Below are 22,884 nucleotides of genomic sequence, written 5' to 3'. Positions count from 1 at the left end.
ATATAAAACTGTCTAAATCATTCATTTCGAAAAAGTCACGCCAATACTGATCGAAGTCGCCCGAAAGTAGAAAGAATTAAATGAAAAATGTCACTGAAGAAGTAGTTAAATAGGTGTATGACCTAGATCGTAGATCATTGGTTTCTTTGCTTCCTTTACGGGTGTGTCTTATGACTCCCGGTTATGTCATTACTAACTGATAAGTTTATAGTGTTAAATCATCATTCGGTCGTCAATAAGCGTGACATAAGAACTTGGCACAAACCGTGTCCTGGTCAAAGTTTCTGTTGTGATTTGATCCTAGACAATATTTATTGTTACATAATGTGGAACTGTGGGACTCTGGATGAAGTCATGCATCCTGTTGACCAAGCTATGAGGCGTCCCTGACCGAAGCCGTGAATCACTTTGTCTGCCAGCTCCGTCATGAAACAGAGAGAAGTAAGCCTGGGAAACAGGATTAAAGAGTTCGCCAATAACAACTATAATTTAGCTAGAAGACACTGGGATAAAATACATTCCGTTATCTCTTTTCTGCCTAACTCTTTGTTCCAAATGTTCTTCTGTACTCCCAGTCTTTTATGGACACAGCTCATCAGCTCATGGAATGTTTTCCTCTGACATTTATCGCACTGCTTACGACCTCCTGTCTTTCAAATGCAATGTGTCCAGGCATCTCCAAAGAAATGGCATTTATTACTCGTCCCCGCCCCGGAGGGGCTTGGGGACGGGTATTGTTTTCACTCGGCTTGTCTGTTTGTTTGTTTGTCTGTCTGTCTCCCTATATGCTAACAACTTTACGCGAAAAATACCAGTGCGATTTTGACTAATATTACTGGAATGACAGACTTTGACCTTCTGATCACTTGATTCAGTTTTTAAATATGAATTTGCAAATTTACTCTGTGGATCATGCGAATTAACTGAAAAGAGAAGCTCTGCCATCCCGTTACTCTCGCAGACAAATGTACTTAAAGTTTCTGAGAATATCCTTTGTCTGCTCCCCTCTGTATGCCGAGCTGAGCCCCGTCTCTCTCTCTCTCTCTCTCTCTCTCTCTCTCTCTCTCTCTCTCTCTCTCTCTCTCTCTCTCTCTCTCTCTCTCTCATTCAAACACACACACACACACACACACACACACACACACAGGCTGTAGGCCCCAAAAAATGTAAAAAGAAAAAAATCGTTTTTCGCTATAACTCCTTTCAGATTCATCATATCGACATGAAACCAAACCTAAAGGTGTATCTTTCAAATCTACATCATATAACATGCCTCATTGCATCAGGGGGGTCACCCCTCAGTTAACGATAGGGGGTCAGTGTCAGGTGGGTCGGACCTAAAATTTCAAATGGGCATAAAATCTTCAGTTTTCACCCAATTTCCTCCAAAATTGATATGTGACACCTTTGACTTGATATCCTGCTGTGTTACTTCAGCACTAAAATGACTGCCGGGGACGGGTTTGCTATGCCTCGGCACCGATTCTTGTTTCCCTTAATTTTGATTCGGATGGGCAAGATCTATAGGTTCTCAGATTTTGCTTCACTTTCTTGTCTAAAAAGAAAGTGTTTGAAATGATGCATGTATTCACACACACTCAGATACGAGTACAGTACCATACACATACTCTGCATATATACACTATCCCATTAAAATACGATAGTCAGACATTTATGCATGTTTCTGCACTCATAATCAGTCACACACACACACACACACACCTTCCATTCCAACTCGTTTACTTACTGTATCAAATATTCAGAGAAACATATTGCTCTGTGGATCATGCGAATTAACTGAGAAGAGAAGCTCTGCCATCTATTCGTTACTCGCCCAGACAAATGTAATTAAAGTTTTTGTGAACATCCTTTGTCTGCTACCCTCCGTATGCCGATCTGAGCCCCGCATCTCTCTCTCTCTCTCTCTCTCTCTCTCTCTCTCTCTCTCTCTCTCTCTCTCTCTCTGTCGTACACACACACACACACACACACACACACACACACACACACACACACACACACACCCTACCTCTTTCATACGTACACCTTACCAGCCTTACCCTCATACCTAACATCCCTTCTTCAACACTCACACTCACCCTCCCCACTTGAGAACTAACCTGGCACACACTCACACATATTTCACATTAAATCTCTGGCACCCTCCCTCACCTTTCACCCTCACTCATCTCGTACACATTCTTTTACCTCTCCCAGGTACACCTCTCTCCCTTCCCCCACTCTCTCCCACCATCACCTCCAACACCCACTCTTATTCGTCTCCCTCCCTCCTTCCCTCCGGTCACACACCCATCTTCACTTCTATTCCTGTTAACATCCCTCACCCTCACTCATTACTTCCTCAGGACGAAACTTGAGGTGCTGTTGCTCATAAATACATGCAAATTTGCATTGCAATATATTTTTCGTTAATCCTTTTAGCAGTTAATGCACACTTAGAGACTATCTTCTGATCAGAGGTAATTGCTTTACCCTCATACCTTAAGAGGTTTATTTGCGGCGAAAAAATCCAGTTCAGTTTAATCAGCTGAGGCAATATGTTCCTGTTATAGGGCTAAAAGCTAAATTACATGACCTGAATGACATTCCTAACTGGAAACTTACCAACGGTTTTATATATATATATATATATATATATATATATATATATATATATAACCCCCACAACCCTGTTGATGTCTTGTCTAATTAAATTATCAAGGCGTCACCCACGCTCTGTTTATTTTAGGGCTGCGAATCTGATGCCGCATATATAGAGCAGGTAACATAAACATGGTGACGGACGGGTGAAGGGAGGGGGTATGACGAGGGGACGGAGGGTGGAACGAGAGGGGAGAAAAGAATTTGGATAAAAAGGAAAAAAGAAAGATACGTGAGAGGAGGAGAATGGGAAAGGAGGTAGGAGGGAACAGCGAAGCGAAATATACGGAAGAAAGAGAAGGGAGATTGAAGAGTGGTGCAACGAAGAGGGAAAAGAAGGAAAGGAGAGGCGGAGAAGAGGAAAGAAGAATGGAGGACCCGTAAGGAGGACGGTAGGCGGTGGGGAGAGAAGAGGAAACAGAAAAATAAATGAGGGCCATGAAGCAGAGAAAAAGAAAGGGGAAACAGGAAGAGGGGAAAAATAGAAAGAAGAAACATGAGAGAAAAAGGAGAAAAAGAAAGAAGGGAGGAAGGAAAGAGAGAAGGAGGAATAAAAGAAAAGCAAGGAAAGAGGAATGACAGAAAAAATAAATAAGTGAGGGGATGAAAGGCCGGAGCGAAGACGATGGAGAAAAACAGTGAATCGGGGAAAGGAAAAGGATATTAAATGGAATGGTGGAAAGAATTAATGAATCTGTGTAAGAAGGCCATAAGAAGGGAGTGTAAAGAGAGGGAACATGGTGAAAAGAGGCTAAGATAGACACTATGGAAGAAGGATCAAGAAAAGAACAGAGAGAAAATGACATTGAAGGTAGGCAGAAAAAAGCGACGAATATATGAAACAAGCAACGACAGAAACGATGGTGAAAAGAAAGACAGAAACAGACAGAGAGAGAGAGAGAGAAAGAGAGAGAGAGAGGGAAGGGGATGTGGAGAGGGGAGAAGTTGGTTAGTAATGCGGCAAGTGTACAAAAAAAAAAATAAAAAAATGAAGGATGAAAGAAAGAAAAGAAAGTTGGAAGAACGAAGAAAATCTGAAAAAGGGCCAAGCAAAGTAGACGCAAAGTACAGAAAGATGGAATGAGAAAGGACTGGAAAAAAAAAAAAAAAAAAAAAAAAAAAGGAAATCCAGAGGAAAGGGAAAAATAACATTAGCGAGAGGAGCGTGTAAATAAATGGCATGAAGAAAAAGGAAGAAAAGAGTAAGAGAAAATGAGTGATGAACGTAGACGGGAGAGAAAGCGGGAGAAAAGGAAGTCAAAGGGAACCCAGAGCAAAGAAGAGTGAGGAGTCCATTAGTGAACAGACAGTAAACGACAGCCATATGAACACCTGACGCCCTGCTCACTACAAACATAAACAAACAACAAGACAGCAATGAGCCTAGGAAGGGATGAACGAAGATATAAGGGAAGGGGGTAGACGACAAGAGGAGGAAGAAGAGGGGAAAGAGAGAAGAGGAAAGAGAATGGAGAACATTTTTAGCGTAACGAGGAAGGAGCCATATATTTTTTTTTTTTTTTTATGCTAGGAAGAAGGAACCAAAGGCCACGAGCCCGCAATAACTGTTCCTTCCAAGAGAAAAACAAAATACAAGAGAGAGCCAAATTCAAGATCCGATCATTTCGAGATGCCTGAACACACTGCGTTTGAAAGACTGGAAAAATAGCTAGCAGAAATACAGACAGAGGGAGGCAGTTCCAGAGTTGACCTGGTGGATAAATGAAGGACTGGGAGTAACGGTTAACTCTTGCATTAGAGAATTGGACAGAAAAGGGATGAGAGTTTGCTGCTAGACGGGTGCTACGCGCCCGTCGAAGAGGTGGAGGAATGCAAGCAGACAGTTCAGAGAAGCAGTGACCATTGAAGTAGTGATAGAAAAGTGATAAAGATGCAACAGTGTGGGGAAGAGACAGAGGTTGAAGAGAGCCAATAAGAGGAGGAGAGTTAATGAGACGAAAAGCCATTGACTCCACCCTTATGAGAAGAGCTGTGTGTGGGGAACCTCCCCACACATGAGAGTTGCACTCTGCGCAGGGGAGAATATAACCGGCGTATAGAATCAACAATTGTGCAGGGGTAAAGTAGGAACGGAGTCAATTTAGCACACCTAACCCCTTGGAAGCAGATTTTACAAGATGTAATATGATCTTTCCAAGATAAGTCCCGAGTGAATGAAACCCAAGCATGTTCAAGGATGATGCAGGATTAAGCTGAATATTATTAAACATTAGTGGGTAAACCTATGGAAGATTTTGTCGGGTTGATAGGTGTAAGAACTGAGTCTTTGATGCATGAAAAACAACAAGATTATTTTTACCCAAATCAGAGATACGAACCAAGTCAGACATTAGGTGTGCCATAGCCTCATCCCTTGTTTGTTGAAGTAACTGCTGAGATGGAAGTTGTGGGAACCGAATGGAAAGGTGAAAGATGGAATCATCAGAGTACGAGTGGATAGGGTTAAATGCTATGAGATGGTAAAAGTTCGACTCGGTATTCGTATTTTGGGATAGGAAGTTTTTGTCCTGGCTACAGTGTCTACATACAAGCTTTTGGGGTGTCAGGAAATTGATAGATAGATAGGCAGTCAGACAGATAGATGGAGAGATTCGTTGATTGATTGATAGACAATAGGCTGACTGAATGAAGATATTTCTTCGGCATAATACTACAGTAGTCTAGGCGAATATGTTTGTGCTAGATACTTCAAAGTCCTTCGGCAGTGTCTGACGTAAGTATTACATTATCAAAGTGTCCTGTTATGGTTTCCAGCCATCTTTCTACACCTTCATCTCAAACACTGTACAGGGGCCTCAGTCCCTTGTATCCGGGTGTCGTCCTTTTTAATTTACAGCAGCTTCCACCGGACGATTTTGTTCAACCTGCAAAGAGTCTCTCGTATCAAATGGATTTCTCAAGGTTATATCTAAACATTCTAGTTCAAGAAGTCTATTTTAAGCTAAATAAATTCTCCAGGAGATGGCTAGAAGAAAATGGGAAAGATATTCCAGGGGTCTTTTGGTTTGGTCGTGTGTAGAGTTCAGTTCTCATGTGCAGGTGAAGTCACTACATACAGCAATTCTAAACAGGATGGAGTCAAAGACCAATCGTCTCTTCAAATGTTCTCCTCATACTGACTCGCTTCAGCCTCTTCTCTTTGATATAATATTACATCTCTCTAATACATCCCTATTCCAAAGGTCACTGCTATCCTGTCATGTGTGGTTGCATCCAGGGTTCGATACGCCGGGTTCGCAGCTCTCGTGTAACCATGATCTCTCATCTCCTTATCTCCAGGTATTAAATGGCCAGTCCTTCATTTACACAGTAGGTCATCCCTGCAGCGGTCCTCTTTATTCTGACTTTCTCAACCCCAATCAACTTAAGTCTTTTAACTGCAATGTATCTAGGCATCTAGAGATCAAAGGTTCTTGAGTTCGGCATGTTTTGATTAGACTTTCATTGGAAAGGACAACTGCAAGCTCCCACCTTTGGCTCTTTCTTTTCTGCAAACATGAAGTCAAGTGCATCCATAAGATGAAGAATCAATAAAACTATGACATCTGCTAGAAGAACGAGCAAAATGTTATTATACAAAATTCACAAATTATTTATGACCCTAGTAATAACAGCTTTCTCTGTTCAAACACTCGCATGTATTTTATTCTTAACTCATTTTGGCTGCGCAGTAACAAGGGTTGAAAACAGTCTCAGTCTCATTTCTGTACAGCAACAGGGAGCATGAGTTAATACTAAAACTATTATGATGTAGAATTTTAGGATACCACCACCATCATCATCATCATCTCTATTACCTACCCCCAGATAGGGTGGAGTACTATACCGAAAGTTAGAAGAGGAAAAGAATCGGTAATGGGAGAACTAATGAACCGCACGTGCAATGAACCGGGTCACACACCAAAATTCAAGGCCCCCAAACCCTGTCTCCACCTGATAGGTACACCTGCCCACAGATGACTTCATGATTACATATTATATTCGACTAACTGCTAAGTAATAAATTAAAGAAAAAAATATTAATATTAACAGCAATACAAGAACAAGATCGTGAATGACAACAACAATAACAACAACAGCAGTAATAATGATGATAACAACAACAACAATAATAATAATAATAATAATAATAATAATAATAATGGAAGAGTAACAACAATCATCTATTATAATGCTTGTCAAATACTGTACACACAGGGTGAGAAAGATGACATAGCCAGGGTCAGACATCGAGACATTTATCACTGCATACAGTACTAAAAGCCATCTCCCGATGGGATCTCACTACCCGTGTAGCCGGAAAGTTTTTCCTCGGCACATAATTTTGCACACCTCCATTTCTGATTTGACGCAAATTCAAGATATATAACACACAAAAACAAAGCCAGCCAACCAGCCTCGCAACTGAAAACATTACCACTGCGCTCGCTTCGCAACGCGGGTGGTAAGCGAGCGGAGTGGTAGTGTTTTCAGTTGTGAGGTTGGCTGGCTGGCTTTGCTTGTGTGTGGGTAAACAAAATATCTCATGAAAGGTGTGAACTATCAACATGAAACTTTCAGGGTATCGAGATATGGCCTTAATCTTGGATGACTTCGAAAATGGGCGCTCGGGCTTAAGGTCAAGGTCACCAAAAGTCATTTGGTTGACCTTTGGCAGCCATTTTGGTGAAGGAGTGAGTAAGAGGATGGAACAGAGAATGTCAAGTGGGAAGTAGGAGGCATTGGAGGTTTAGAAAGTGGGTACCGGTACGAGAGAGATGGGTGAGGAATAAGAAGTGAAATAAAAAACGCCTGAGAGTGCGGAGAAGAGAGTATAAAGTAAAAATCAGGAGGAGAAATGAAGGTATGGGAGGTAAGAAGGGGATAGGAAGGGCCACGAGTCAGAAAGAAGACAGGAAGAGCTGAAAACCTGATGAGAGGGAAAGAGACAGGAGTGAGAGACAGGAGGAACAGATGGGGAGATAAAGTGAAGAAATGGGAGCTGGAGGAGTGAGAATCGGGGTGAAGGAGAGAGTGGAGGAGTTATGAGGTTTGCGTTGGGGTCAGTGATAAGCTGAACTACTGGGAACTGAAGAATACTGGGATGCTGAACGACTCAGCCACTTCCGATATGCTAATAAAAATAATCAGAAACGATTATTGAATTCACTCAGTAATGTTATTCAGCGTCACACCAGAAGATAAAGGAACCCATAAAGCAACAGGGTTAATAAAAAATATGTTTCAGCAAATAGTTTTAATCCCTTCGATATGAAGACACATTTCTTTATACTCTTATTTTGTGAGACCATTTTATTCAATTCTCGGGAGACCAAAATCTTGTCTGTTCTAGAGAAAATGGAACAAAAGGGAGCCAAGATCAATATCTGCTTATCTCTTGACGCATTGACACATTGCATTTAAAAGACTGGAGGTCATAGCCAGAAAGAATGACAGATTTTGGAAAATTTAAAATCTTGATTTCGTTTTTTTTTTTTTTTTCCCTCTGGAATAGGCAACGTTTTGCATGCTTTCATCCTGAGGTTCTGTCTTTTCTTAAAACAAAAGTCATAAAAAGATCATCATACTTAAATTGTTTATTTTAAAATAATGGGTATCCTGCTTAAACCAAGCTTAAATATGATAACAGTTCTTATTTCTGAGCGAAGCCTGTATTTGTTTATGAGCAGAGAAGGTAGAAAGTCGACTCACTCCACGATCAGACGTTTCATTGCATGGTAGGGAAGTGGACGAGAGGCAAGGCCATGAGGGGGTTTGGAGGGGGTAGAAATTAATACAAGGAGCAGGATAGAGTCATGTCAGACCCATCAAGCCTCCCTTTCTATAGCTGATGATCCTTTTTTTTTTTTTTTTTTCATACAGTTGTTCAATTCTCGCAAAATATTCTAGTAACTGTTGAGCTCTGAAAGTCGCATCATTGGGTTTTGAAATCAATAATCCCTGTCTCCTTGTTCATCGTCATGAAGTGACCGATATTTATGCCCACATGTGATTATGAGAGAAGAGAATGAAAAAGGGTAAAGTCATAATGAAATTAGAAGAGTAGAGGGAGGAACCCCCCCCCCCTCCCCAACACGAGCAACTCTCCCTACATCTGACCTACTCAGACTTGATCCCCTGATACCGCCAGGGTAAAGGGTCACGCTGGAGTGAACAGAAGCCTTATAGAGAGATTCTGTTGACTTACCTGTATATAAGAGAGAGAGAGAGAGAGAGATTCATATTTACGCAAAATATATATATATATATATATATATATATATATATATATATATATATATATATATATATATATATGTATATATATATATATATATATAGATATAGATATATATATATATATATATATTTAAATATATATATATATAAATAAATAAATATATATATATTGTTACATAGCCTATGATTTCATCATCCTTTGTGTAATTTTAACGCACAGTTGCTGCATGTTTGATCACGAGCGTGTTCTGCCTCAGTCCCCCCCTTCTACCGTTGTGGTAGAGTAAGTCGTCCTTTCTGTTATTCAGTGCGGGATTGTCGACCGTTTGTCCCCATCGCTTCATTTGCGCGTCCTTATTACAAGTTGTGTCGGGCTCTGCTGGCCCCTATATAGTGAGCTCGGTCTCTGCATCATTGCCACTTGGATCTGCTCCTCGTTTTGTTCACATCTCTGTCCTCCCCTGTACAGATGTTATTATTGTGAGTGCTCGGGAAGACTCCAACCATCTAGCAGCTGTGTGTAATTTGAGTATGGCTGTTGCATTTTTTTCTTGTACTGTATAGCATAGGTTTAATTTGTAGGCTTAGTGAAGTTTTTGTAATTCATGTATGGTTCTTTATGTCAGTCATTTTTGATAATAGTTTGTATCTGTAATTATTTATCTGGCATTCACTGAGTATTATCTGGTATCTCATTTTATCAGGGCTGACTTAGATAAAATTTACTCTTGCTAATTTCGTGTTAATAGAGGCTATTGCAGTTAACCATATATTTAACCTGTTTTTTGCCATTACATTATCCTTATGAGTCCTGAATGTTTTGTTGTTAATTTAAGCATTAAACTTTAACTTGTAATTTTACCTAACTCTTTTGTTTTGAACCTGGAACTTTACGGGACAGTAGTGACTCTTCGTATTCTCACTTAAAGTGTACATTATCTTTCTCTGTTCCGTAACATAAATTTGGCGACCTCATATCAGGATATTCAGGATATTATCATAAGGATATTGTTTGATATTTTGTGACTGTGATATATTCATGATGGCTACTATTTCTACACTTGATGAAGCCAAAGATTTTTGTCAAATGTGCAAACAGTGTGTGATATAGAAAACAGAACAAAGAATGAACTTAAGCTTGTTGCTCAACAATTGGGAATTGCAGTTCACTCTCATCATTCTAAAGATCAAATTGTTGGCATGATTAATAAAAGCTTGTTTAATGTAACTCCTCCAAATGAGCAAACGCAGATTGAATTAGCTAAGTTACAGCTAGCTCTGCAGGAGGCTCGTGCTAAAGAAGCTGAATTTCAGGCAAATGCTAAGGAGGCGGAATCTCAGGTTCGGATTCAGGAGGCACAGATACAGGCACGAGTTGAACTTGCTAGGATTCAGGCAGACCATGAGTATCGCATGAAACAAGGTGGAACTGGATCATCTAGCTCTGATGATTTTGATGTGGCTAAAAATGTTAAACTTGTCCCTCCTTTTAATGAATCTGACTTAACAAAGTATTTTCAGTTGTTTGAGAGGGTAGCTACAGGTTTTAATTGGCCTAAGGAGTATTGGCCAGTACTCCTTCAAACTGTTCTCACCGGTAAAGCTCAAGTAACTTATGCATCTTTGCCTCAGGATCAATGTGATAATTATGATGTAGTTAAGAGCTTGATTCTTAAGGCCTATGAGCTTGTTCCTGAAGCCTATAGAGTAAAATTTAGGACAACTTTCAAGCAAGATAAGCAATCCCATGTTGAGTATGCAAAAATCAAAGAAGATTTGTTGGAGCAGTGGTTAAATTCTAAGAATGTGGATTCTGGTTTTGACAAATTTAAGCAGATGATTTTGCTGGAGGACTTCAAAAGGTGTATTTATAAAGATGTAAGCCTATATCTTGATGAGAAAAGAATAGATAATTTGTCTGATGCTGCAGTTTTAGCTGATGAGTATGTTCTCACTCACAAGAGATATTCTAGAGAAAAAGGGAAAGCTGAGAGTAAGTACGTTGCCTCTACTCAGAGTACAGGTAACAGGAAAGAGAATAAGGATGATGTTTCTCAGGAAGTAAATACCAGCTTCACCTCTAGATTTCAGAAAAGTAAATGTACTTATTGTAGTAAGCTTGGTCATACTACGGAGAGATGTTTCAGGAGACAGCGTGATGTGAACAAAAAGGAGTCTTTAAATATTCAGTCAATTGGTCTAGTGTCCACTCTTGAGAGTTCCCAGAATTCTTTAACTGAGTTAACTGAACCTGCTTTGAGGGGTAACTTAAATTCTCATGATGGAGCTCCTCTTTTGAGCAGTAACGTGGGTGACACTCTCAAGAGTTCATGTGCTAATTTCCTGTCTGATGGTTTTGTCAGTCCTCTGGACAGTAATGACAGGAAATCAGTTCAAATATATCGTGATACAGGTGCTTGCCAATCCCTTATGCTGACCAGTGTTCTAGGCTCTAATGTTAATTCCTCTGATGAAACTGTAATCTTACAAGGTGTAGGGAATAATTACTTCTCTGTCCCTCTGTGCAGAGTGAATTTAGAGTCTGGTTTTGTTAATGGTTCCGTTATGGTTGGGTTGGTTGAGACACTCCCAATGTCAGGTGTAACTTTCTTACTTGGAAATGATATTGGTGGAAGTCAAGTGTGTCCAGCTCCTCAGTTGTCTAGTGAGCCAGTGGCTGTGTCCCAGGATTGTGATGTCCCTGATGTGTTCCCTGCATGTGCTGTCACTAGGGCTAAGTCTAAAGTTACTGGTGATTTAGAGGATAATGATGATGATGATGTTATCCTAGCTGACACTTTTCTTGCTAATTTGGACCACTCACCAGATGAGGCAGTACCCCGTAGTGTTGATAATTTGTCTCGTCAAGAGTTGGTTGAGTTGCAGGTTGCTGACCCTGAGTTGAAAGGTCTAGCTAACTCTGCTTACAGTGAAGAAGAGTCAGCCGGTGCTTCTACTTGTTATTATGTAAAGTCAGGAGTACTTATGAGGAAGTGGAGACCCCCAACAGCATAAGCCGACTGTGAATGGGAGGTTGTACATCAAGTTGTCATCCCTTGTGTTTGTAGGCAGGATATCATTAGAGTGGCTCATGATTCCAGTTTGGCAGGACACCTTGGAGTGAGGAAGACTGTGGCACGCATTTTGAAACACTTCTACTGGCCAGGTATCTTCAGGGATGTTTCCTGGTATTGTAAGTCTTGTCACACCTGTCAAGTTGTGGGAAAGTGTAATCAGACCGAAAAGGTTGCACCTCTAGTTCCCATTCCTCCTTTTGAGGCGCCTTTCACCCGTGTGTTGGTGGATATTGTGGGCCCTCTTCCTAAGACTTCTTCAGGATTTTCTTATGTGTTGACCATGATTGATATGGCTACTCGTTATCCTGAAGCCATTCCACTTAGAAACATCTCAGCAAAGAACGTGGTTAAGGAAATGCTGGGGTTCTTCACAAAGTTTGGTCTGCCCAGGGAGGTGCAGTCGGACCGGGGAAGTAATTTCATGTCAAACGTTTTCAAGCAGTCTCTGAAAGAGTTGGGCATCACCCAGATCACGTCTTCAGCTTACCATCCCCAGACCCAAGGAGCGTTGGAGAGATATCATCAAACACCCAAATCGATGCTCAAGAAATACTGTTTGGAACATCAGAAAGACTGGGATAAAGGTCTTCCATTCGTTGTGTTTGCCGCAAGAGAATCTCCAAATGAATCACTGGGCTTCTCACCTTTTGAACTACTGTTTGGCCATGAAGTAAGAGGACCCCTTAAGTTACTCAAGGAATGCTGGCTGTCGGAGGAAGATGACGTCAACCTGCTGGAGTATGTGATGAAGTTCAAAGAACGGCTGTCCACTGCTTTACAGCTGGCGAGAGAGAATTTAGGAGCTGCTCAGGAGAAGATGAAGACTTGGTATGATAAGAAGTCCAGATCACGCCACTTTCAGCCAGGAGATCAGGTTTTGATTCTGCTACCAGTTCATGGGCAACCTCTTCAAGCCAAGTTTAGTGGTCCTTATTTCGTGGAGAAGAAACTCAGTGATGTCAACTATGTCATCGCCACACCAGATCGTAGAAAGAGCAAGCAACTATGTCACATCAACATGCTAAAGTTATATCACAGGCGGGACGAAAATAATCCAGTCTGCACTGTAGCTGTTCCACCCGAGTCTACAAGTGAAGTTCTCCCATGCAGCATGAGCCTGAGTGATAGTTTGGGGAAGAATCCTGATATCATGAATGATCTCCAGACTAAGCTTTCTCATCTACCTCCCAAGGAAAGGCAGGAGTTTTCGGCATTACTGCTGGAGTACCCGCAAGTGTTCCGTGCCACTCCAGGAAGAACTACTGTGTTGATGCATGATGTCGATGTTGGAGACGCAAAGCCAATTAAATTGCCTCCTTACCGTGTGAACCCAGTGAAAGTTCCTCTCATCCAGAAGGAGCTTGGCTACCTGTTGGACCACAAGATGATTGAGCCCTGTCAGAGAGAGTGGAGTTCTCCTGTCACTCTAGTCCCTAAGCCAGGTGGGTCACATAGGCTTTGCATCGACTACAGACGTGTTAATCAGATAACTAAAACAGACACTTACCCTCTCCCTCGTGTAGAAGATTGCATAGACAAGATCGGAAAGGCTAGGTACATAAGTAAGTTTGATTTGTTAAAGGGATACTGGCAAGTACCTATGACTGAACGTGCTAGGGAGATCTCATGTTTTGTAACACTAGGAAAGGCTTTTGCATGTTCTGTAATGCCGTATGGTATGAAGAATGCACCAGCCACATTTCAGAAGCTCATGAATGTTGTAACAGAGGGTTTGGCAGGGTGTGTTGTGTATATTGATGATGTATTAATCTTCAGTGACAACTGGAAAGATCATCTATGCCATGTCAGTAAATTTCTTGACCGTTTAGTTCAGGCTAATCTTGTAGCTAATTTATCAAAGTGTGAGTTTGGTCAAGCTAAAGTTCAGTACCTTGGGTATGTAATTGGTGATGGACATGTTGCACCACCAGGAGCTAAGGTTCAGGTTATAAGTGATCTTCCCAGTCCTAAAATTAGGAAAGAGCTACAAAGATTTTTGGGAATGGTAGGTTATTACAGGAGATTTGTTCTTAACTTTTCTATTCTTGTATCACCACTTACAGACCTACTGAAAAAGGGAGTTGAATTTGTCTGGACCGATAACTGTGAATCCTCTTTCAACAAACTTAAAGCTATTCTATTAAGTCAGCCAGTGCTCGCTACTCCAAATTTTGCTAAGCCTTTTAAGATGGCTGTTGATGCAAGTGATACAGGAGCTGGGGCTGTTTTGCTGCAAGAGGATGATCAGGGTATTGAACATCCTGTATCTTATTACAGAAAGAAGTTCACTCCACCTCAAAAGAACTACTCAACTATTGAGAAAGAGCTTTTGGCCTTGATTTTGGGTTTACAGCATTTTTCATTTTATTTGTGTTCTGGTTTTGACCCCATAGTCATTTATACCGATCATAACCCACTGAAATTCCTTAGTAAGTTTAAAGATAAAAATCAGAGATTGACAAGATGGAGTCTACTTCTTCAGGAGTATTCATTAGACATACAACATGTCAAGGGGAAAGAAAATGTTATTGCAGATTGCTTATCCAGACTTTAGACAGATTGTTTTAGAGTAATAAGAAATTTCCTTTGTAAATTTCTTTTTTCTTTGTGGGGAGGTGTTACATAGCCTATGATTTCATCATCCTTTGTGTAATTTTAACGCACAGTTGCTGCATGTTTGATCACGAGCGTGTTCTGCCTCAGTCCCCCCCTTCTACCGTTATAGTAGAGTAAGTCGTCCTTTCTGTTATTCAGTGCGGGATTGTCGACCGTTTGTCCCCATCGCTTCATTTGCGCGTCCTTATTACAAGTTGTGTCGGGCTCTGCTGGCCCCTATATAATGAGCTCAGTCTCTGCATCATTGCCACTTAGATCTGCTCCTCATTTTGTTCACATCTCTGTCCTCCCCTGTGCAGATATTATTATTGTGAGTGCTCAAGAAATCTCCAAACATCTAGCAGCTGTGTGTAATTTGAGTATGGCTGTTGCATTTTTTTCTTGTACTGTGTAGCATAGGTTTAATTTGTAGGCTTAGTGAAATTTTTGTAATTCATGTATGGATCTTTATGTCAGTCATTTTTGATAATAGTTTGTATCTGTAATTAGTTATCTGGCATTCACTGAGTATTATCTGGTATCTCATTTTATCAGGACTGACTTAGATAAAATTTACTCTTGCTAATTTCGTGTTAATAGAGGCTATTGCAGTTAACCATATATTTAACCTGTTTTTTGCCATTACATTATCCTTATGAGTCCTGAATGTTTTGTTGTTAATTTAAGTATTAAACTTTAACTTGTAATTTTACCTAACTCTTTTGTTTTGAACCTGGAACTTTACGGGACAGTAGTGACTCTTCGTATTCTCACTTAAAGTGTACATTATATTTCTCTGTTCCGTAACAATATATATATATATATATATATATATATATATATATATATATATATATATATATATATATATATACTGTATATCACAAGTAAAGTGCTGTAGTTGAAACATCGTAGTGTTCGGGCTAAGGTTGTATAAAATTAAGAGGAGAAAATACACAGCAAGACTGACAGGACTAAGGAAAGAAGGAACGCAAACATGAAACAGACAGAAGAAAGAAGACAAGGAGAAACTAGGGAGAGAAATATAAGGCACATCAAATAGAGGAGAAAGTGGAAGAGGAGACAGAGAAGCACAGGGACAGGAGAGAGTGAAGTCGAGGGGAAAGATAAGACGGAGAAACAAGGAAAAGGAGGAGAGCTATCTGGACACACACACGAAACTCCTAATGTTGGCGCTTGACCAATAATACCTTTGTTTCTTACTAAGCCTTTCAGTCCTTTGACTTATGTTTTAGTTTTTCCTTCTTTCTCCAGGCTGTTTTATTTCTTGTAGGAGAGCATATTCGAATTGGAGGGGTTATATTAACCTCTCACAAACGCCTTCACTACTAGCGCACTCTTTCAAGGTTAATAAAATAGTCTAGTATCATAATGAACAAAACAAAGTTACCGGATTGAAGAAGCTTGTTTCCTACTCTGGCATAGATCTTGATAATCCATTCCCTGAGGCCCAACATTCCCACATGCCACACACTACTTTCATTTGTCACCACTTCGGTTGCAACACCCACCGTCCACACTGAAAACACAACAGGGCTGTCTCATTCAGCACTTAGAGTAATGTGAAGGTTCTAGCGGCGGTGTTTCTCTGATATATCACTGGGACTTATGGAAGAACGCTGGTCTGTTTTGAGGAAAGTAAATCACCTAAATGTTCCTTGTCCATCCTGAGATCTGTTTGTCGTCATTTTAAGATGAATATTTCAAGATTACCTCAGCATTTTTTTCTGCTATTTACAGTCTGCCGTGGACACCCCTGAAATTCCGGCCGAGAACCCTGGGGATTCATGGGGCTGTTATGAGAACCACTGCGCTGGAGAGAGAGAGAGAGATGGGTGGGGGAACTGGTGACGTTAGAGAAGATAGAGGTGTTTATATAACATGTATGTATATATTTGTGCATGTACATATGTATGAATATATGTTGGCATGTATTATGTAAATGTGTGTGTGTGTGTGTGTGTGTGTGTGTGTGTGTTGATGGACGGAGGGGGAGGGGGTGGCAGGGAAGCGCAGTTGTGCTATAAACATTACATACTTCCTTGAAGAACGTGGATGCAAGAGAAATATTGGGTCGTAATTCGTTCCAGAGGGGAAAAATAATGAGAAAGGAGAAAAGGCCACAGAGGAAAGTCCTGCCTGGGGGACCATCACAGGCGACCTCTTTTTCTATAAGGGTATCATTTTTTCTTTATATATTCACAGAAGAATTCGAGTTGGAAAGTTCAGTGCATTTAGTACGAATGAAATTATTCTTAGCAGAGCGAAGAACAGACTTAGCACGATTCCGGGCAGAAACATAAAAGAGATGAGATTCAAGGGTGTGTTGGCTCCTGTACCTTTGGTAGTCCTTCTTGTTGTGGACAGCATTAGAAAAAGCGTGATTAAACCAAGTTTTTTAGCATCAGTCAAAGGATATGAGAAAGAAATGTATGCGTCCATGCCCGAGAAAATAATCTCCGTAATGCGCAAGGCACACTCAGATGGCTCCCGGCCACGGAAGCAATAATCATTTCAGGGAAAATCAAAGAAGTACTGCCTGAGGGCCTCCCAGTCCGCAGCTTCTAAGTGCCACAACCGACGCTTCTTCAGAGGGGCCACAGGCCTTACTGGAACGATAGGACAGGTTAAGGTGATAAAGTTGTGATTGGAGGAGCCTAATGGAGAGGAAAGATTAACAGTTCAGGCAGAAAGATTAGTTGTAAGGAAGAGGTCAGTATGTTGAATGTCTCTCCAAGGCGGTCAGGGATACAGGTAGGGCGCTGTACAAGCTGCTCTGGGTCATTAAGGAGAGAAAAGATGTAGGCTTGTTCACCAGGTAGATCAGTGAAAGGAGAGGAGAGCCAAAGGTGGTGGTAAAATTTTGAAATCTCCTAGAATGGAGATTTCAGAGGAAGGAAAAATGGGTAGGATGTATTCCATCTTAGAAGTAAGATAGTCGAAGAATTTTTCATAGTCAGTAAAATTATAAGTAGGAGGACAGATATATTTAGTCAGGGAATGACAGGAGAGCCGAAGCCAGAGAGTAGTGAATTCAGAAGATTCAAGTTCAGGAACACGAGAGCAAGATATGTTTTGCGTACATATACACAACTTCCAACTTTGGCTTTGAAATGAGTATAGAGATTGTAGGAGGTTACATAGAAAAGTTTTCTGTCAGTCACCTCAGTCAACTGACCCTCGATTTGGAAGGGGAGGTGACGTTTAGAGGAGGAGTGGTGGTGCTCAACAGAGAGATAGTTAGAGGAAAGGCCGCGAATGTTGCAGAAATGATGAAGTGAGTCAGACGGTGATTCCAGGCTTCTCCCTGGGTCGTCACAGGGAAAGGGGTGGATGGTAGGGGCTTTGTTCATCTTTCCCCCCCTCCCCGGGACTCCGAGGCTTGGATAGTAGATGCCCTTTTTTTTTGGGGGGGGGGGTAATATTTTGAATAGGAAGTGAAGTGTGTAATGTGCATATTGCTTGATGTTGACAGTAAGAAGAACTTGTATTGAAGAGCATGCTGGCCTACTCTCTGTGTTATTCAAATGCTGAAAAAGTTCACCAAAGGGGGATAATCAGGAGCTAGTCCCGAGGGCTGATGAAACGGGAGCTCCAGCTCTCCCTGTCATCAGCTTCCCAGCCTCGGGAGTACCGCCCTACTCGACTGGTGCTAGTCTGCTCTTATAATATTCATTTGCAAAGGAGACTTGTTTATCGCAAGAACTGGTTCAGCCTCTTTACGTATATATGCCCAAGCTGGCTGGTGAAGTTATGTTTCATGACTGTAAATAACTACCTCACTGGTCTAACTGTGGATGTAATGCACCTCGGCTACTTAATCACCCCGATACCATCTCATACAAACACCTAGGTATGTTACACTCCTCTGATGAACCCAGGGTGACATCTACTTAGAGAGTCGGCAGCACGACAGCAAGAGTGGCATAGGAGACTTCATTGCTTTCTTCCATTGCAACTTATTTAACGTATTACCCATCAAAATTCTCTTGTACGTTGATCATATTGTTTTTATGTTGATTTAATTCATATCAGTAACCTACAAAAGGATACTGAGGCTAAATGTGCATTACAGTTGCTAAGGAAGAGGTATTATGAAGTCCCTAGAGTCACTCTGAATACCTCACCAACTCTCGTTCTGATGGCGAGGAGTCGGGCAGTCACAGAGAGATATTATGTGGTCAGCTCTGGGTGGATGGTGTTCCTTTTGTGTGTGTGTGTGTGTGTGTGTGTGTGTGTGTGTGTGTGTGTGTGTGTGTGTGTGTGTGTGTGTGTGTGTGTGTGTGTGTGTGTGTGTGTGTGTGTGTGTGTGTGTGTGTGGTTAGGCTGAATTATGGTGTGTGTTATTTTGAATATGTGGGATAGAACAATGACGATGAGAACGATATGGATGATGGGTGTGATATAGTGTCATCTGGAATCTGCTGATAGCTACTCTTATGTTTGTATAATTCCTGTTTGTGAATACTACACATATCTCTGGAATAGTGGAATGATAGGTTATCATAGCGATGATGATGATGTTGATGATGATGATGATGATGATGATGATGTGCATGTGTATGTGTATATGAATGTTTATGTGTATGTATGTAGTGCAAAGCAAAGCCTGAGCTGCACTGAGGCCTGGGATATATTGCACGTGTGGTACGATGTCATATATTAATGGCTATGGACGATCTTGTCTGACAGGGTATCTTTGGAACAAGTAAGTCACATTTCAGATTTAGTCCAACTTTAGGAGTTATCGTGGTCTTCTATTTTGGTGTGCCTGAAGGATGTGCGGGAGTACAACCCAAGGACAATACTTTGCCTATTACTCCACTGCGTCTACTTAATACATAAGGTATTGCACCTTCCTCCCTGACTCTTCACATAAAAGAGAATCAGTATGGACAGAGAAACATAGTAAACCTCCTTAGCTTAGAAATGTTAGCCAACAGAGAAAACTAACATGCACAAGAGGCGATTTGTGTTCCTGACAGTACGAGAGACAAGTTGGTGTTTCATGAGATGTAAAGATTCTTAGACCTTGGCAAAACTTAATCCTCGTGCTCCAGGTTGCATCTCACTAAGGCAGGGCATGCAATATGGTGCAGTAATATGACTTTTCATGTGGGCTCACATTCTTATCCTGTCCATATTCATTTGATGAAATGTTCACACCCCCAGCCAAAGTCGCTTCAGCAGCTTCAGTGAATCGAATAATAATAATTTGTTTATTTGTATTAAGACCAAATCACCTCGTTGGAACTGTAAGACCGCTTTCACACGAGGCCACCGGTGGCCGCCACCAGTGGCCGCAATTAGTTGCCTCCCATAGTTTTCAATGGGGCATTTCATACGAGGCCACTGCGGTTGCCCGGCCGGCAACCACCTCCCGGCGGTGGCTCGCTCGCACAACTATACTCCATTTCACCCAGTCTGGCACCATCGGTGATGTCTTCAACACTTGTAGCACTGACAATGGTCCTCAGAACTGGATATACCTTTTTGTATTGCCGTTTTATTTTGGTTCTCAAGGTATTAAACTGGAGTTCACCTAGTGCAGAGGATTTACATCAACACTACAGGCCTTGACGACATCACTGATGGTGCCAGACATGGTGAAATGGAGTATGGTGTCCGCCACTGGCGGTTGCTGCCACTCGCTGAAGGCCGCTTTCACACGAACATTTTTTCAAATCGGAGCTTTCATACGGCTACAGTAGTTGCCGGCCCCTTCACACTGGGCCACTAGTGGCGGCCACCGGTGGCCTCGTGTGAAAGCGGCCTAAGGTCTGAGTGGCCCGTGCATCTGTGAAACCATGCAACTCGCTTACTACACACACACACACACACACACACACACACACACACACACACACACACCTAATATGGGTATCAAACGTCAGATATATCCATCCAGCGTTACACACACAACGGCAACCCTTAAACGTGGGGCGAGACTTTCTCCACTTCATGGATTCAGCCACGCCAGAACTCTCATTGATCCTGTACACACAAATGTCTTCGGCAACCATCCACCCACAGGGTTGACGGAGTGATTATGAAGATGATACTGATGTGAAAATGTTGGGTTATTCTTAAAATACACCTGACTCGACCGTATTGTTAAAACTGAGTGAGCGAGGATGTAAGCAAATCTTGTATTTTTGACAGTCATTTATGAAACACCTGTAATTGATGTATATTATCAGCCAGCATCCTGCATTAAAAAGTTTAGTCAGCAACGACACAGAAAGGCCAAGCTCGTTCTACCATTATTACATGCTTCAGAAACTGTCTTTAAAACTTGGGGTTTGGCCACACCTTCACCATGTTTTCAGAACACTGTTTCCATCCACAACAGAGCGGTGGCAGTGTGTGTTCGTTAACGCCGTGTTCACTTCTCTTCAATATGTTCCCACCGACATGTCATGCACCTCGACTAAAACCATATCTTTACATGATACCCCAAGCGTATCACAACCAAGATGTTCAGTATTAGATGCCATATGCCAGGTGACGTGTGGGACTGGGAGGGGGGGTGGATCAGTTCCGTGTTGGTATGTTGTGGGTAGACCTCTGGATCTCCGAAACGAGTTTCATAGTCTATATCCAGTGTCGACTGTATTTAAATATTATCGAAGTGTACACTTCGCATTCTCTCCCTCGTCATATGTCGGAAGTCGGGGTGGAGGAGTAGTCTTACACCTCCCTAGTGAACCGCTCCTGTCCTGTAGTGGGCCACAAAAGGACTCACCATGGTAGTACTGCACTGGGTGATTCATTTGCATCAGCAATTGAAATCCAGAAAGTCTATGACTCCCTTCCGAGCTGTAGATTGGACCGTCTTTGTAATAAACGCTGCAATGATGCATTAATACCTTGTGTACTCGGCGTCATCGATATAACGGAAGGAGTGACACGGCAGGTACTGACAGTCCAAATGAGGTGTCAGTGTCAGTGCTCACACAGGCGCATAAATCATCATAGACCTGGGCCATATTTATACACAATATTAACTAATTCATAGGATCATCAGTTCTACATAACAGTTAACCAGTCATAAATATTTTTCATCACATTTTATCAAATTAATATTCACTCAGGCCTAGTTGCGAAGGGCATATTAGCTGTGTGAGTGAAGACAGAATAATATAGAAATAATGAGTAATAACCTAAGTACAGCTCAGGGTTGTTTATAGGTATCTCCCCAGTTCATTAGCGGTGAGATTGTTGGCGTGGCGGACAGGGTTATGCTCCACTCATCATTATCAAGACGACAATTCAACAGGTGTTGGTGCGAACGGTAAAAAGGAGAGATAGATAGATAGAGAGAGAGAGAGAGAGAGAGAGAGAGAGAGAGAGAGAGAGAAAACGAGTGACGAGCAGAACAGCAGGTGAATGTACGAGGAGGAAGGGGTGTTGGTGAGAGGAGGAAAGACAGAAGAGAGCAGAGGTGTCGATGAATGGAGAAAACATTATAAAAGAAAGAAAAGGTGTTAATGGGAAGAGAAAAGACCTATAGATGAGTGAAGAGGTGTTGGTGAGAGGAGGAATGAAGAACAGGACGGAGAAGAGAAGGGGTTAAGAGGGGGAAAGAGTGATGAGATAAGAAAAGAGGTCATGTTAACAGAGGCCGCAGTCTCCTTTTATTTCCGCATATGTTATGTTAATATTTCTGTGTCAGTGTCAGGCGCCTCATTGGCATGGTTTATAGAGTTCTCGGGTCGGAGAACATGGGCTAACCCGCCACGATTGGAAACGGAGAGGTGCCTGGAGGGTCTTCTGACCTCTAAAACAGTAGACTGTAGCACCAGTCGAGCAGGGCAGTACTCCCGAGGTGGATGGAAAGCTGATGACAGGGAGTGCTGGAGCTCCCGTTTCATCAGCCCTAAGGACTAGTTTCTGACCATCCCCCTTTGCTGAACTTTTTCAGTGTCTCAGTTACACAGAGAGTAGGCCAGCATGCTCTCCAGTACAAATTTCTCTAACTATCTACACCAAACTACATGCACAGTACACACTACACTTCCTTTTCCAAAAATAAAAAATCATGGCGTCACAACACACAGCCTCGGAGTCCCAAGGGGGAGGGACCATAAATGCCCCCACCATCCGCCCCTCTCCCGATGACGACTCGAGGTGCCTGGAACCACTGTATGACTCCTTCATTTCTGCAACATTCGCGGCCTTTCCTCTAACTTTCGCTCTGTTGAGCACCACCTCTCCTCCTCTAAACCTCACCTTCTTTTTCTAACGGAGACTCAGCTGTCTGAGGCAACTGACAGCAAACCCTTTTCTG

Source organism: Coenobita brevimanus, chromosome 13 (genome assembly GCF_032717465.1).
Source record: "Coenobita brevimanus isolate Jiangsu-jjx chromosome 13, ASM3271746v2, whole genome shotgun sequence".
Taxonomy (NCBI): domain Eukaryota; kingdom Metazoa; phylum Arthropoda; class Malacostraca; order Decapoda; family Coenobitidae; genus Coenobita; species Coenobita brevimanus.
This window is presented reverse-complemented; position numbering follows the sequence as displayed.